The sequence below is a fragment of the Anser anser genome, assembly GCF_964211835.1.
Source record: "Anser anser genome assembly, chromosome: 1".
Taxonomy (NCBI): domain Eukaryota; kingdom Metazoa; phylum Chordata; class Aves; order Anseriformes; family Anatidae; genus Anser; species Anser anser.
In genome coordinates this window covers 41,287,143-41,302,334 of record NC_139720.1, presented here as the reverse complement: position 1 = coordinate 41,302,334, position 15,192 = coordinate 41,287,143, and the positions used below count along the sequence as shown (strand labels likewise).

The 15,192-nt window shown below is 45.4% G+C and overlaps 1 protein-coding gene across 2 annotated transcripts in view; it reads left to right on the top strand.

The window, feature by feature from the left end:
• Positions 1 to 2,606: 2,606 nt before the first annotated feature.
• The window catches only part of OSBPL8 (oxysterol binding protein like 8), a 90,587-nt gene continuing 78,001 nt past the window's right edge, over positions 2,607 to 15,192 (top strand). The window contains exon 1 of one of the 2 annotated variants that reach the window (XM_083838725.1): positions 2,607 to 2,746. The gene's annotated coding sequence lies outside the window, so the exon portion shown is untranslated. The remainder of the gene's footprint in view (positions 2,747 to 15,192) is intronic. The other variant, XM_083838729.1, reaches the window with a different exon arrangement.

The window sequence follows — 15,192 nt, the reverse complement described above, 5'->3', positions numbered from 1 at the left end:
GAGCTGACTTCCTCGCTTGACCTCACCTCAGTCTTACTGCTATTGTTTCATCTGGCAGTCACTGGACCTGATCCAGCTGTGGCCTAGGCATCTTGTTTCTGGCTTCACCTTGAACCCACCTCTTCACTGTGATATTGCCTGGACGCTTGGCTGAACATGGCCACCATCTCCAGTCTGTCCTGTCCGGGTGCTGTGAAACTGGGACCTGGCTGGTGCGGTCCCTGCCCTGCCACCTCTGTTATCCCCTTGGGCTCCCAGCTCACCTTCTCTTATACAGCAACCCTGCTCGTGCTGTACTCTGGCTACTTCAAACACCAGGGCCTCCCTTAAATTCACCATGGCCCTACTGCTTGAAGGGAAAACACATGCTGTAATCAAAGGCCTGTATCAATGATGGGGCAGAGCTCATCCCGTTTTTCACAGCAGTTTCCACCTCCTTTTCCTCTGCCCCCATATTAAGGAGGGTTGGTAGCTGTGGCCTTCCTATAGGAAAATCAGTTCTTTCTTTCCCTGCTGCCCGAGCATGTCCACTACGTGATACCTGGTCACGGGCATGCTTCACAGCAGGTCTGTTACACAGTCACATGCGATGTAGGCAAATGCTTTCACCACTCAATGTATTTGTGGTGCCAGTTAAGTGTTTCTTCCACCTGACAGGCCAAATGAGTGAGGAACAAACTCCCACCATTTATTAGCGTTCCAGGTCCTCAAATGTGAAAATATGGTTTGTGGTCATTTTCCCCTCACCATAAGAGGTCCCTTAACAAAATGTCTGTGGTATAATCCAGGTTTGTGCAACCTGTGAGAACCTATGTCAGCATTTATTCGATTCAGTTTAAGCCATGTGAGCAGAGGACTGAGCTTCTCCATAAAACGATTGCCGTTTTGGTGTGCTGACAGCCTCACGCTTCTATCACAGATCAAAATACAAGCACTGTAATGCTAGGAAAGCACTTTGGGAATGAGTAATAGGAGTTTACTGGTGACCTCCAGGAGAAGCAAAAAGTGAAGCATGGGTTCATTCACCTAGCGCACTTGCAAAGTGAACCGACTCCTAGCTGCCCCCCCTGCCCGGTGTCATATTCCTTGTGTCGCACACCGTGACCTGCCATGGCTGTTCAGGACGACTTCAAGAGCACGTTTTTTGCTGGAGCTCTCAGAGTGTTACCGGGCAAGTCTGGTGACTGTGGAAGTAGCTGTAAAAGAAAGGTGCTCTGCCACAAGGCAAGGTGGGAATGAGTCACGAATTGCATGCACGGCCAGAACTGCTGCCCAAAGCCATGCTCAGCCCGTTAGCCAGACCACAACCAAAGTCATGAATTAAAGCTCTACAGGGAGAAAACCTGCATGGGTAACTCTTAAATGAGTGAATTATCTCGTTCCACAGCCCTCCTTTGGGGAGAAGTAGCATTTAGTTATAGAAAGCTTTGTACAAAGAAACTTCAAATAATTTATAATAATGAAAACAATTGTTCTCTGTATTCTTCAACATTTTGTACCTAATTGCTGAGGGGAAGGAAGGAAAAAAAAAAAAAAAAGCAATCTTCTGCAGCCAGGAATACACACAGACATTTCTACAGAAGTATTTGAAAGGAAAAAAAAGGCACTGATGAAAGATACTCGGCCTTTTAATTAACTCGGATTATTCAAGGAACAGAATGAAAAGATTGTGAGTGGAACATTAGCCTAAGATAATGGACTCCTAGTGACACTGCTACATAATGAGGTACAGCAGATAATACTCTGAAAAATAGATTGAGCTGGAAGTCTTATTTTCAGGGTTGGAAACATTAATCCTTTGACAACTTTCTGCATCATTAGTTATCTGGGCAGTGCCAAAGGTGCCAAACGCTTTCTGAATACACTGACAGTACTTTCTCTTGACATAAGTGGAAAGAAGATGCTCGGCATTTCCAAAAGTTATTCAGCAGTTTGCAGCTGCTTCCAGTTGCATCAGTTGGCAGGTGATGAAAACCCGAGGTACGTATTCATTTTATTTTAAAGATGTGAACATGATACATGAGCCGCTCACTGTGGTTTTATATTGCCAGTAACACGTTTAAAACTGCTATGAGGGGACACGTAATGAGATGGGGAGCTGGGGGTCGGCCTCTTCTCACAGGTAACTAGTGGTAGGACAAGAAGGAATGGCCTCAAGTTGTGCCAGGGGAAGTTCAGGTTGGAAATGAGGAGACATTTCTTTTCAGGAAGAGTAATTAGGCATTGGGAGGGGTTGCCCAGGGAGGTGGTGGAGTCACCGTCCCTGGGGGTGCTCAAGGAAAGGTTGGCCGTGGTGCTTAGGGACATGGTTCGGTGGGTGACAGTGGTGGCAGGGGGCTGGTTGGACCAGGTGATCTTGGAGGGCTTTTCCAACCTTAATGATTCTGTGAGATTTAAAAAACAAACAAACAAACGAACAAACAAAAAAACACGGCCCCCCTCAGCCGCGGGGCGGGCCCTCCGCCGGCAGCCCCGTGACGGGGCGGGACGCGCCTGCGCCCGCCCCCGCCCGCTGGCGGCGGCGGATGAGGGGATCAAGCGGCGACCGCAGAGCGGGGTGCGCGCCTACGCGTGCGCGCGCGCGCGGCGAGGAGCGGCCGGCGGCCGGGCGGGGCGGGGCCGAGCACGGGGGTGGGAGGGGAAGGGGCGCGGGCACGGCCGCGGGGCTGCTCGTACCGGGCCGGGCCGGGCTGAGCCGAGCCGAGCCGGGCCAGCGGCGCCGCTTCGCTGGAGGGCTGCAGGCGAGGTGAGCGGGGTGCGGGGGGGCGAGGCTCGGGCAGGGAGGGCGCGGGGCTCCTCGAGCCGTTAACTCGCGTCCGGTACCGACCCGATTTGGGAAATTTTTGGGGGGAAAACAAAAAAAAAATGAAACGAGCGGGTCTGCCCCGCCGCTGTCGCCAAGCGCCGCTGCGTGCAGGAGGCAGCGGAGCCGCGCCGTGCCGTGCCGTGCCGCTCCGTGCCGTTTCGCAGCCCCCCGCCGCCTCCCCGGGGCCGGCTGCGGTTTAGCCCCGCGCCGGGTTTGCGGCCCCGCTCGCGGCTTTTGTAGCCCTGGGGTTCGCGATCGTGCAGCTTCGCAGGAGCGTGCGGCGGAGCCCCCCGTTGCCGGCGCTCTCCTGACGCCGTCTGCAGCAGGGCTGAAGGCGGCTGAGGCGAGGGGCGGCTGCCTGCGGCCGCTCGTGGGCTCCCTGTCGGGCTTCTCTGCCCTGCGTGCGGAGCTGTGAAGGTGCCGCGGGTAACGCGAGTCGTTGAGCCTGGTGCAGCTCGGAGCCAGCAGCGAACAGACCTCTTCTTTTCCTCTGTCAAGCACAAGTCAGGGGCAGAGCTCCTGCTAAGCCCGCCGTCCTGTCAAATCGCTGTAACGCGAAATTTTCGGAAAATGGCCAGCCGCTCCTTGTGCCTGCCCACAGCTGCGAGCCCCTTGGGGCACCTCCGATGCGCCGCTTGGATTCGCCTAAACGTTCAAGCTCCGTAACTTTTACAGCGTAAGGAGGAGTTTTCCGATGCTGCAGGAGAAAAATGTTGGGCTGGCGCGGTTTGTGCGGGGAATTGAGTCGGGACGGAAAGTCAGACTGGTCCGCGCCTGTGCTTCCCTTAGTTCGTGCTGCGTTGTCTCAGGGTGTCGCTCCTAAGGAAACTGAAACGCTGGGATTAGAAGGAAATATTTTTTGGGGAAAATAAGTTTGAGGATTGTTGGTTTAGAGGCTATAAATATCGTGTCGAAGTGATCGAGAAGCATACCAGGGAACTCGGTACTTGTAAGCATCTATTTTCCTTTGTCTGCCCTTATGCTTTCAATGAAATGTCAGTGCAGCTACGTACTACGAGAGCCACGTGTGCTTTGTATCCCGTGAGGTTCTGTTCCTGCCCCCTCGCCCCGCAGTAAGTCTTCGCGTAGAGCACTTTGGCCAATATTTAATAAGCCGTGCCAGGGCAGCTGTTCGGCGCTCACCTCTTCCCTGATGGCTGCCCCACCGCCGCCCTCCCTGCTGCATTTCACACGACTGTCTTCTGAAGCTTCCAGGGCGTTCTTCTGAGGGGTTTTTCCTCCCGTGCTGTGAAATCTGTCACTTTTAATCTGTCAAATGATTTCTCTTGTTAGCCTTTTGGCCTTTTGTTTGGGAGCAGAAAATAAATTTGTTGCAGAAATTGCATGACATCATATAGTTGAAACTCCCAAGTGGGCCAGGCAGCATTTTTTACGAGCCTCCACCAAGCTCTGAGGTAATCAGCTTTATGATTAAAAGCAGAATGACAACTTACAGTATTCAGCGAACTAGAGAATTGTAAAGGAAACATGAAAAGACCTTCAGTGAAGAAATGGTGAGGAAACCGGGTAGTCTTACTGCCTCAAAGCGTGGGGTTTTCTTCACTTGCGCTTAGTGTAACAAAAGCACTACAAACATCAAAGTTGACGATGGCATTCCCCAAACTGCAATGTGAAAATCTTGGTCAGGTAATTTGTAGTTTTTAATGTCATACACTCTTAATACAGATCTTGCTTGCGTAGCAGATGTGCTGTTGAAGAGATGGGGAACAGCTGAAAGGTTTTTGCGGCAGGTACTTGCGCAGTCCCTGTTGTTACAGGAAACGAAATACCATAGCTCTTCACCTAGGCTGTTTCAGCGCGTTGGTGAGGAAGTAAGAAGTACAGCTGCTAAATGTTGAGCAGTTCTGCACTGAGTGAACAGTACCGTCATTTTTCTCCTCCTTTCCCATTCCGTCTTTGTACTGATGTTGAATTAATAAAGCTTTTCTACTTTGTTAAACAGCCGGTTCAGTTAGCTTTTGTTATAACGTGTAGTTGACAGCTGTACAGTTCAGCAGTGCCTCTGTTTTGAGATGCAAGAGGTGATGGGCACAGTCTTGGTGAGGGGGGGAAGTTTTCCCACAGGCTTCAGTTCCTTTTAGAGGGCTGCTTCTGGATTTTGCTTGAGCGATTCCTTTTGCTGTTGTCTTGTGTTTTGGTTGAAGTTGATAACCTTTCTGTTTAACTTCAGCCCGCCAGTAGTTTGCCTCCGTCCCTCCGCTGCTTACAGCTCTTCCAGTAACACACAATGAGGAGTGGAGCTCAGCTTACAGCTGGAGCAATGCAGAGGGCCTTGTGTCATTCTTGTGACTTGCCTTGAAAATGTTTGAGCAGATGTTGAGACTAGCATGGCTTTTGCAGGTTTTTAGATGTCAGAAGGTCTAAATTGTAACAAGAAAGTACAAAAAGTAAGTTGTTTCCTTTGAAAAATTAACATTCATAATCTTGGGAATCAGTAGAGACAATGTGTTGTTACTTTGTGCGCTTACTTTGACCCCAAGCTTGAACAATCTGCATAATTATAGACGTATTTTTTAATAAATTAACTTTTGCTCAAGGACATGGTTTCTCTGCCTCAAACTCCATCAGTTTAAGCAGAATAGCAGCAGCTCCTTGTGGCTTTATCTAAAAGAAACACTTGGCCAGCTCATGGTAACAGCAAGTCGCGCGCTTTCCAACCGGTTTGTCGCAGTTAATTCATTTTTATAATTTCATACTATTGACTTGATGGAGCTTAGTGTTTTGAGGATTGACATTGCATGTGTGCTTTCCCTTTAGAGGTCAAGTGTTGAACCCTGTGAACCGAGTGGTGTTTAGGAAACAGTTGTTGTAATAGGGCGCTGATTAGCAGAAGGGTTAGACGTTAGTCAGAAGGGTTCTGTTCGGAGTGGCTGGTTCTGGATTGCACACAGTCTAAGTCCCATGCAGTGTTTTGCTGTGTTTGTTATAAAACAATGCTTTATTCCATCTGTACTCTACAACGAGAAAATCTGTTGCAGATGTAATGTATATGGTAGCATAAAAAGCCTCTTGAGAGCAGCTAAAAGTGTTTGACAGATGGTAAGAGGCATTTGGGAAGCGAGATTTTCGTTTTGAAGGAGTAGCTTTTACTTATGGTCCAAGATGAATAAATAATCCTCATTTTCGTCACACTCGTGGTTGTAGATGGGAGTTCTAGCTCCGTTAGCTTTTTCCCTCAGTGTGCAATATTGATCCTTCACCAGTAAAAATGTTACATCTATCTCTCTGAAAGCTCCTAAGGTTGCAGTGACTTTGACACAATGCTGGAGTGCGCGTATCCGATCTTCCTCTGTTTTTTCATTCAGCCGTTTCCCTTCATATCTCGTTTTAAAGTGTTCTTGCAGCAACTAAGGTTGGGTTAGTTCATGCCCTATCCGCACGTTCACACGTTTTTCCAGTGCAATAGTCCTGTCACCCAGTGTTTGTACTGAAGTACTGCAGAAGATGTTAATACGACTCTTCTGTTGAGATGAGGGAAAGCAGCTTGCTTCTTTCAGAGTTACCTTTTCCTTGCCTGCCAACAGAAGCTGCAATATTTTGAAGACCAGAAGATTACTTTTTAAAAGACTTGGGTTTGGGAGGGGAGCTATACTACCCATCATTTAAACCCATGAAAAAAATACTTTGATTAAAAAAGTCGGTATTTTTACACAACTTAGGGAAATGTATGTTGTAGGTGTTTTTTTTAATCATCGGCTATTTAAGGAATTATACATCAGAAGAAGATGCATCAGTTTTAATATTCGTTTGTCTGAAACTGATAGTAAGCTGGTGCCCACCCTGCCCTCTCCCCTCCCCCAAAGTAACAAAGCTTGTAAATGATTTACCTGACTCTTCAAACGGCAGAAACATCATCCCAGCACAGGGTTTGCCCCATGAACAGTAGGCTTTTTTTTTTTTTAATAAATACCTGTACAGTGCCTCATCTCAGTCGTTGGCATGTTTTCCACAAAGAGGTGTTCTTTAGTTGTTGTATTTTTACAGATGATTTGGAGAGTTGAGGCAAGCAGCACGTTACTCAAAACTTGACGATGTTAAGTAGTGGGAGTGTTATTAATGGGAGATTTGTGTGGTAAATGCAGGTTCAGTTGCTGGCTAATTCATAAATTATTGAAGGCTCTTGGCTGCGTGCTAAAGCAGAAATGATTCATTTTAAGAGTTGTGAAACAGTTTTTGGCAGGTACTTGGCAGGTTCCTTTGCTTGAGATTTTATGGGGAAATTTTTTTCTAATTACTGTTAAGACGTGTAAAAAAGACGCTTCCACAGGTGAAGCGAGTTCTCTGGGTGAAGCACGGGCAGTGTTTGCTCAAGTATTGCACCGAGTGATCTCATGCTCTGGTTAATGCATTCAGATCGTACATTCCTGCAGTCTTTGCAAGTTTACGGGAGTGTGTGATGATGCTCTAAGTCTCTGATTAGATATTCATCAAGTGGCACTGAGTTAAGAAACTTGCTTACTTGGATGCTCAGCTTCCCTCTTGTTATGGTGTAATGGAAAAGGCGACTCGGGAGGAATATAGGAATGTTGTCAGAGTGTGCGGGGATGCAATGAGGAAGGCCAAGGCCCATTTGGAATTACATCTGGCCAGGGATGTCAGGGACAACAAGAAGGGCTTCTTCAAATACATCGGTAGCAGGAGGAATACTGGGCAAAACGTGGGCCTGCCGCTGAATGGGGCGGGTGCCCTGGAGGCAAAGGATACAGAGGTGGCAGAGCTACTGAGTGCCTTCTTTGCTTCAGCCTTCACTGCTAAGACCTCAGGAATCCTGGACCCCGGAGACATGAGAGAGAGGCTGGAGAAAGGAGGACTTCCCCTTGGTCAAGGAGGAGCGGGTTAGAGGTCCTTTAGGCAAACCTGACGTTCACAAAGCCAAGGGCCCCAGTGAGGTGCACCCACAAGTGCTGAGGGAACTGGTGGATGTTACTGCTAGGCCCTTCTCCGTCGTCTTTTGAAAGGTCATGGAGAACAGGAGAGGTGCCGGAGGACTGGAAGAAAGCCCGTGTCACTCCAGCCCTCACAAAGGGCAAGGAGGAGGACCCAGGAAACTGCAGGCCAGTGAGCCTCACCGCCATTCCTGGAAAGGTGCTGGAGCAGCTCATCCTGGAGGTCATCTCCAAACACGTGGAGGCTAAAAATGCGATCGGGAGTAGTCAGCATGGATTCGCCAAGGGGAAATCATGCTTAACCAGCCTGATAGCCTGCTCTGATGGGATGACTGGCTGGGTAGATGAGGGGAGAGCAGTGGATGTTGTCTACCTTGATTTCAGTAAGGCTTTCGACACCGCCTCCTGTAACATCCTCGTAAGTAAGCTAGGGGAGTGTGGGATGGATGAGTGGACAGCGGGGTGGGTTGGGAACTGGCTGGGCGGCAGAGCTCAGAGCTCAGAGGGCTGTGCTCAGTGGTGCGCAGTCTGGTTGGAGGCCTGCAGCTAGCGGTGTCCCCCAGGGGTCAGTACTGGCTCCGGTCCTGTTCAGCTTCTTGACCAGTGACCAGGGTGATGGCACAGGGCGCCCCCTTAGCATGCTTGCTGGTGACCCAAAGCTGGGAGGAGTGGCTGATACCCCAGAGGGCCGTGCTGCCGTTCAGAAGGATCCCCACAGGCTGGAGAGCTGGGAGGTGAGGTACCCCATGGAGCTGAACGAAGGAGGCAGGGGGATGAGCGAGGGGCCTCCTTCGCCGTGCAGATTGCTGGGTGGCAGTGAACCTGTACCCTTCACAAAGCAGGTGCTGCTCTTGAGCACAGGAGGGATAGGTGGGATATTGTGCAGGCATTAAAACGGTTTGGCTGCCTGAGCTGCAATTCTTTGTTTTGTGACTGTGGGATTCGAAAATTGCAGTGCTGTCCTGTACCAGGGGAATGGGTTTACCATTATTTGTCATTGCAGAACTACTCTAAGTGCGGCTGCAGCCTGAAGACAAATATTTAACATGGCCCTAGGAGATCGCCAGTCTCCTTACTTGCATGACATTACCTGTGTCCGATAAGATCTCCATTATGTAAGGAGTTTCTTTTGAATTATCAGGAGCTCTCATGATGTTTCTCTTGGTACTTTTCCAGTGGAAAGCCATCACAAGAATTAGGTTATCGGTGTCCTGCTGAGAACTGAGCCAGTTTAGATATCCATTTGGAGTAGTGCAATCAACTACATAATGCACAGAAAATGTATTGGTTGAAACAAATATATTATTACGCAGTGGCTAGAAGGTAATGTGTGTTACTTGGGCCTGACTCTGAAGTGCCAACCATTTAAGTTTTTCTTCCCACTCATCAATACCCTCAGATGTAGCATAAAATGGAGGCAACTCATTTGCTTAATGGGTTCATTGTGGTTTTTCTGTCCCTTTTAGAGCGTACCATTGTGCTGGCAGATTTGCAGACGGGGTCAGATGATGAGCGTGCTGCTCGCATGGGAGGATGGCAGCGGTGTCTGCTCCTGGTCCGCGCTGCCATCCACGCTCCAGCTGCTGAAAGCGAAGCTACATTTGTGCGCGTGCTTTACTCAGCGCTGGTTCCCTGCCTTTACAGGTGGCATCCAAACTAAATGTAATTGCTAGGCCCCTTCATGGGTGGAGCGGGGGAACTTTTTTCCATGCTGCAGCCGTGTCCAGCTGCAGAGAGCCTGTGAAGTCAGCCAGGCGCCTTGGAAACAGGACCTCTCTCTTTCCCTCAGTAGGTAGATGTATGATTTCACTTTTTGGAAGAAGTCACCTGCTATGTGCTCTAATTTATACATTTAAAACTATCTTTCATGCAGTAATATTCTTACAGATACATAGAGTTTCTGTACAAAGACAGAAAGGCAGTACCAGGGTGGCTTCTGCTCTGCCTCACGCTTTCCAAGGGTTATAATTTCTGTAGAAGCTGTGCAAGATGCATTTATGTGATATATTTCCTTTGTTAAATGAACTTCTGTAGAAAACTGGGTGGTGGAGCTTATTGTCAACAACAGAGACAGCTTTTGGAGTATGGCAAAAAAAAAAGGTTTTAAGTTCTTTACCTTTTTACCATGTATTTTATGTTGGACAACTTTACTGGCATATATGACAAATAGTCCAAATCCAAGCTACATTCTGACACTATTTCCGAGGCTGTTTTTTCGCTGTTGGCACACGTTTTAAAAAGCTGTACATTAGCTGTAAAATCTTCAAAGCAGTTGTCTTCTGGAGTGCTCAGCAAAAAAAAAAAAAGCCGTGACAAGTGAGAAAAATTAGCTTGTGAAACAGCACTCAGTATATACCTCCACTGGCCTGTTTTTTACCTGTTTGTTGGTGCTGCTCCTGTGTGGATTTTGATGTAATACCCTGAATCTGTTTGCCTTGAGCATCAATTTTGCTACTGTTGGAATTCAGTATTTCCATGGTTTAGAAAACTTGCCTCTGTTATTTTTTTCCCAACCCCGCAGTATGCTTTATAACATTACATTATGTTAATTAAAGTATCTGCATGAATAGTGCATGTAATGAATGAACTATAAATATGTATTCAAATAACTCCAGCGTAGTTTATTATAAAAGATAAATCCAGTTCTCCAAGGACGTTCTTATAGTTTTTAATATTTCACTGTAGTCAGTTCTGTCAACTTCAATTGATTACAGCCTGTGTAATTAAACACAACAAGCAAAACAACAACAAAAAGCAAACAAAAGAGGGCTAAGTTTGTTTCTGTTGTCTGGCCATAAAAGTGTTGTGATTCATTTTGCTTAGGTTTCTTGATGAAAATAATATACCAGAAAATCCTTCCAGTAAAGAAGAATGAAACTCCTGGAGTGTGAAATGTGGCTTTGTGTCTTTTTTTTTTTTCTTAAGAAGACTTCAAAAGCATCAAGCTAGATTGATCCTAAGTTAGAACACTAAAAGATAGCAATGAACTTAACTGGTAGGGGCCTGTTGAAGTTCCTGGTTTCGGTATACGACATACATCACTGCAGCAAATCTCTTAGGCGTAGCGTAGTCTGCCCCAAACACTGGGCATGTGCATCCCGTGCCACTCAAGAAGGAAGGGTTTTGCTTGATGTCCTGCCTTGTAATGGCAAAGCCTGATAATTAACTGCCTTCTGTTTTGAGTAAGCTCTTGGCTTGTATGAAAAATAGAGTTGCTCTGCTTTAATTTTTCACAAGACAGCGAAAAATAAATTAGCTTATAAATGCCTTTTAATGGGAGAGGCAGAGATGCAGTCTTTCTCCCACAAAGCATTCTCAAAATCTGTTAGTTGAGCTGTTTGGGGGTAAAAGACTTGTGCAGTATTGCCATGTTTTTCTACAAGTCTTAAAAGCTGCTGTTCTGCTCTTTGAGGGATTATTGGGCACTCAAGATTTAATGTTTGTTTTTTATTAACTAGAAGGCTAACTTAAAAAAAGAGTATATGTACTTCAAATACTTGAAGGACACTGATTTTTATTAAGGCATAGTCCACGTGTAAGTAAAGAATAAAGTATCCAGGGGCATTAGGATGATGTGTGAGAACGGTACCTAAGGGAGGTTTTATCTTTTCCTAATATACTAGTCCTAAAAATATGGGAGTAGTCCTGAGGTGAATTATTAATGTGATGAAAATGGCAAGAACTGAAGACAAGTGACACAGCTATTGCTGTTTAGCAAACATTATCACTAATCTTTGAGTTATTACTAATGTGTTTAATCCAAGTCTAGATGAAGCAGTTTGTGTAGCAGCTGAAGCAGAGTTTAAAAAAATATATATATCAAAGCATACACCAAACATGATTTGTTGAAGACTCAGATAGTAACTACTGTGATTGGGAAGGGAAAATGGCACAGTTCTGTGGACGTGGGCATCGCCTTGGTGTGAGTTGAGGGTTTCTGACCGCACAGTCTCCTTCTGGCTGGCATTGAGGCAGTGAGGTACTGCACATCAGCTATGCTGTTAATGGCCTTTGCACTGCAAACCTGGGGCAAATGCTGTAATAATTTGGCTTTGACCAGCCTCTGGGATTGTTACATGCATTATAAAGCCAACCTTTGGTCTGAGTATAGCATGCCAGGTTTTATCTAAATTTTGAAAATGTTTCATTTTGCCATTTTTGAGCTATAGAATTGAGTAACTGGTCGTGTGCCAGCAGAATTTAATATAGAAAACCTTTGGGAAGGGAACAGAGGGGTCTGTGCATCGGCAGTCGTCATTTAGATCTTGTATGGGGGTGCCTCAGGAAGAAATTTCAGGATCAATACTGGTGCTCAGACTTAGGTGTCTTCCAGCTCTCTAGACAGCGGTCTCGGAATAGGACGTGCTCTTCTGCTATTTGATTTTATTATGGGGAGAGCTCACAATGCTCTGTGCTTCTCTGTGGTATCGCTGCTTTTTTCTGATTGTTGTTTTCTAGTTGGAGCAGCTATGAAAGATAGAGTGACACAGGGCCGGGGGAAGAAGGAGGATTGAGGAAAGCTGTAAAACTCTTACCTGAAGCAGCGTGTAGGGTGAGCTTAGCGTGCCTGCGTGCCCGACCGTGCTGCTTGTAGCTGACGTGTTAGGTGCTTCAGGTGGGTGTAACGTGCTCATCACTTACCTCTTGTAAGCGAAGAAGACTCGCACAGCTTTCCTGAAGAGCGGATGTGCATACACCAGGTGGACCTTCCCTGTCCAGAGGAGAAGTGGCCTTTTTTCTTCTCTTCTGCGCTGCTTGAAGGGGATGGTGAGGACCTTCCACGTGTTAGTTTTATTGAGGAAAGGACATCTGGGATTGTTTTTTCTTGTCATATACAACCTGCCTACGTTTTCCTGCAACTCCAGCTGAACTGCCCGTTCTGATTTCCCCGATTCCTTGTCATCTTTCTCCTGCCTTGGTCTCCTACACAGGTCGTGGTTAACTTGCTGCAGGGGATTTTCTGTCTCATTCCTTGCAACTCTGGGCACCATATGACTAATTAAAGCTTTAGCTCTTTACAGAAGATTGCAGTTTTAGAAGGGGGCATGATCATAACCTTGTGTTCCTTCTTGATAGCTCAGACACTGTGGAGGGCTGCTAGTTTGGGGTGGGAGGATATATGTATATATCTTGTTGTTGTAGCATGGTTCTGGTGTTTTGGTTTGGTGGTGGATTTTTTTATTTTTATTTTTTTTTTAGTTTTATGCTTGCAGGTGGTATAGAGCCAGTGGTACCTGCTGTCTGCGTGTGATACAGACAGGGCCTGTGGAGCATCTGCTTTACTGCAAGGAGTGGCTAAGCCTGTAGAACATAATCTGTGTGTGAGCATGTATATATTTATGTGTGTAAAAAAGCTGTACTAGTAATACTAGAAGCAGATAACTTTTGTTGAACAGCTAGCTGACCATTGTCAACTTGGAGATCACAGCTAGGTAGGACTTGAAGTTAACACAGTAGTAAGGGTTGATGTGATCTAAAGTCCTTCATATTATTTGCAGACTCCTTTAGAAAAAGAGGCTTTTGTATGGATAAGCAAAGCAACTTTATATAATCCCTGTGATGCAAACTGTGGGCTTCGAAGATAACGCGTTGCTTTGATTAGTGTCTCTTTTAAAAGATTTTCTAAATTGAGTTTGCACAATATGTGAAAAGTGGCAATTCTAAGCCAGTAGTTCTGGCTTCAATTATTTTACTAAAGATTTTACTAGATTGGCCATTTTGGCCAGGTAGAGGCTGAAAATTACAATTTTGCGATGTTTCTCTTGTGATCAAATGAAATTCTCATCAGTAATAAAAAAAAAAATAGTCTTTGTGATTGTAGAGAGAAGCCAATAAGCTAATATTTGCATCTTGTTTTGTAAGCCAAATTAAGGACCCCGTGCTGTAAAGATTTGCTGCGTGGTGTTTGTAAAGCCAGTACCCTGATTCTGGCTTGCAAATAGGATTGTAGTTACACTGAACTGTCCCTGACTTGTGCTGCCATGAGAAGAGAGTGGGTAAATCTTAATGCAAACAGCTATGTTAACATACCAGCAATAGAAACCCTTTTAAGGCCTCTGATATTTCCAAGCAAAATGTAGATTCTGTCTCTTTGAGTAATGCACAAAACTACTGAGCGTAAGGAGAAGTTTTATGACAGGTTTTCAAAACTGTCAGCCAGAAAGAATTGCTGTCCTTTGAGAAAGGTTCTCCTTCCATTAAAAGCGAAAGCCTCGCCAAGGTAAAGAAGCTCTGAGCGTCATCAAGCTTATACTTGCTAATCAAGACAGAAAACAGCGTGAAGAGCTGCCCTGTAAAATGAGGGGAAAACTGCTGAAAATAGATCTGCGAGTGCGAACAGACAGGTCTGTATCATGTCAGCTACTTGCAGTGGGTATTAATGGTACACCTTTACCGTCAGTGCTTTAAAGAGCAGTGCTTGATATTCTCCTCTATGAACATCAAGAATATTTCCCTTAGAGCGTAATGATCAGTTCCTCTCAATGTCATCAACGCCGTTTGATTCTCAGCTGGGAAGAGGAAGACGGGCTTTTCTGTGAACCAGGAGGTGTAAGGCGGTGAGCCCTGTGGTGTGTCAGGTGGGTTCGTTTGTTTGTTTGTTATTTGTAGAAGACCTCTGGTTTGGTCACTGCCATTTCAGCTGGTAGGTCTCAAATTGTGCTGCTTTGCTTTTAAGAAGCATGTTTACGTTGAATTAAAACAAGCTTTAGTACTTTTTTCCTGTTTTTGGCATCAGAACAATATTTTTCTTCAGTGAACTTTTGAAAGTTGTCCTTGTATATCTTATCGTTGATTTCTACTTTCTTCCCAAACAGAGCTTGATTTAAATCAACAGGAAGAATAGAGATCTGGTAGCTGGTTATTATTTTCAAGCGTAATAAAGTAATGAATAAATGCTGCAGCATATAGTGAGTATAAATAGCTATTTTTATAAAATAATAAAAAAGTAGACCAGAATGTATTTTGACATAATTTTGACTATTTTATTATCAAATGATATTTAATTCCTTTTAATGAAATAAAGTACAATTAAAATAAGAACAAAACTGCTTTTTCATCTTAAGTTACTTTTTCTTCTGATTGACAGATTGTTTTTCTAAATACAATTCACTTCTGAACAGGACTTCTATTGCCAACAGAAAGCTCGAAAATAGATATAGCAGGTTTTTCGCTACTTACCTTCTTTCATTGTGATTCTTCTTTGTTCCCTTACATGGATTTCTTCATTTCTGAACTCCGTTCCTTAGTTGAGCTGTATGATAAACTGGGGAGTCTTCTGTCCTCTTAGCATGTTTACAAGAATTCTGTATGCCTCTGAAATTCTTACAGTCTTTGTGATTCTCATGCTGCAGGTAGATAAAAATGATATCTTTCTAATACATCTGCTCTTCTTCAGCTTGCAACAATAACATGTTCATCAGGTTACCAAAGATCTAGTAGAAAAATCAAGCTACTGATGGCGTATTCTGCTTTTGGAAC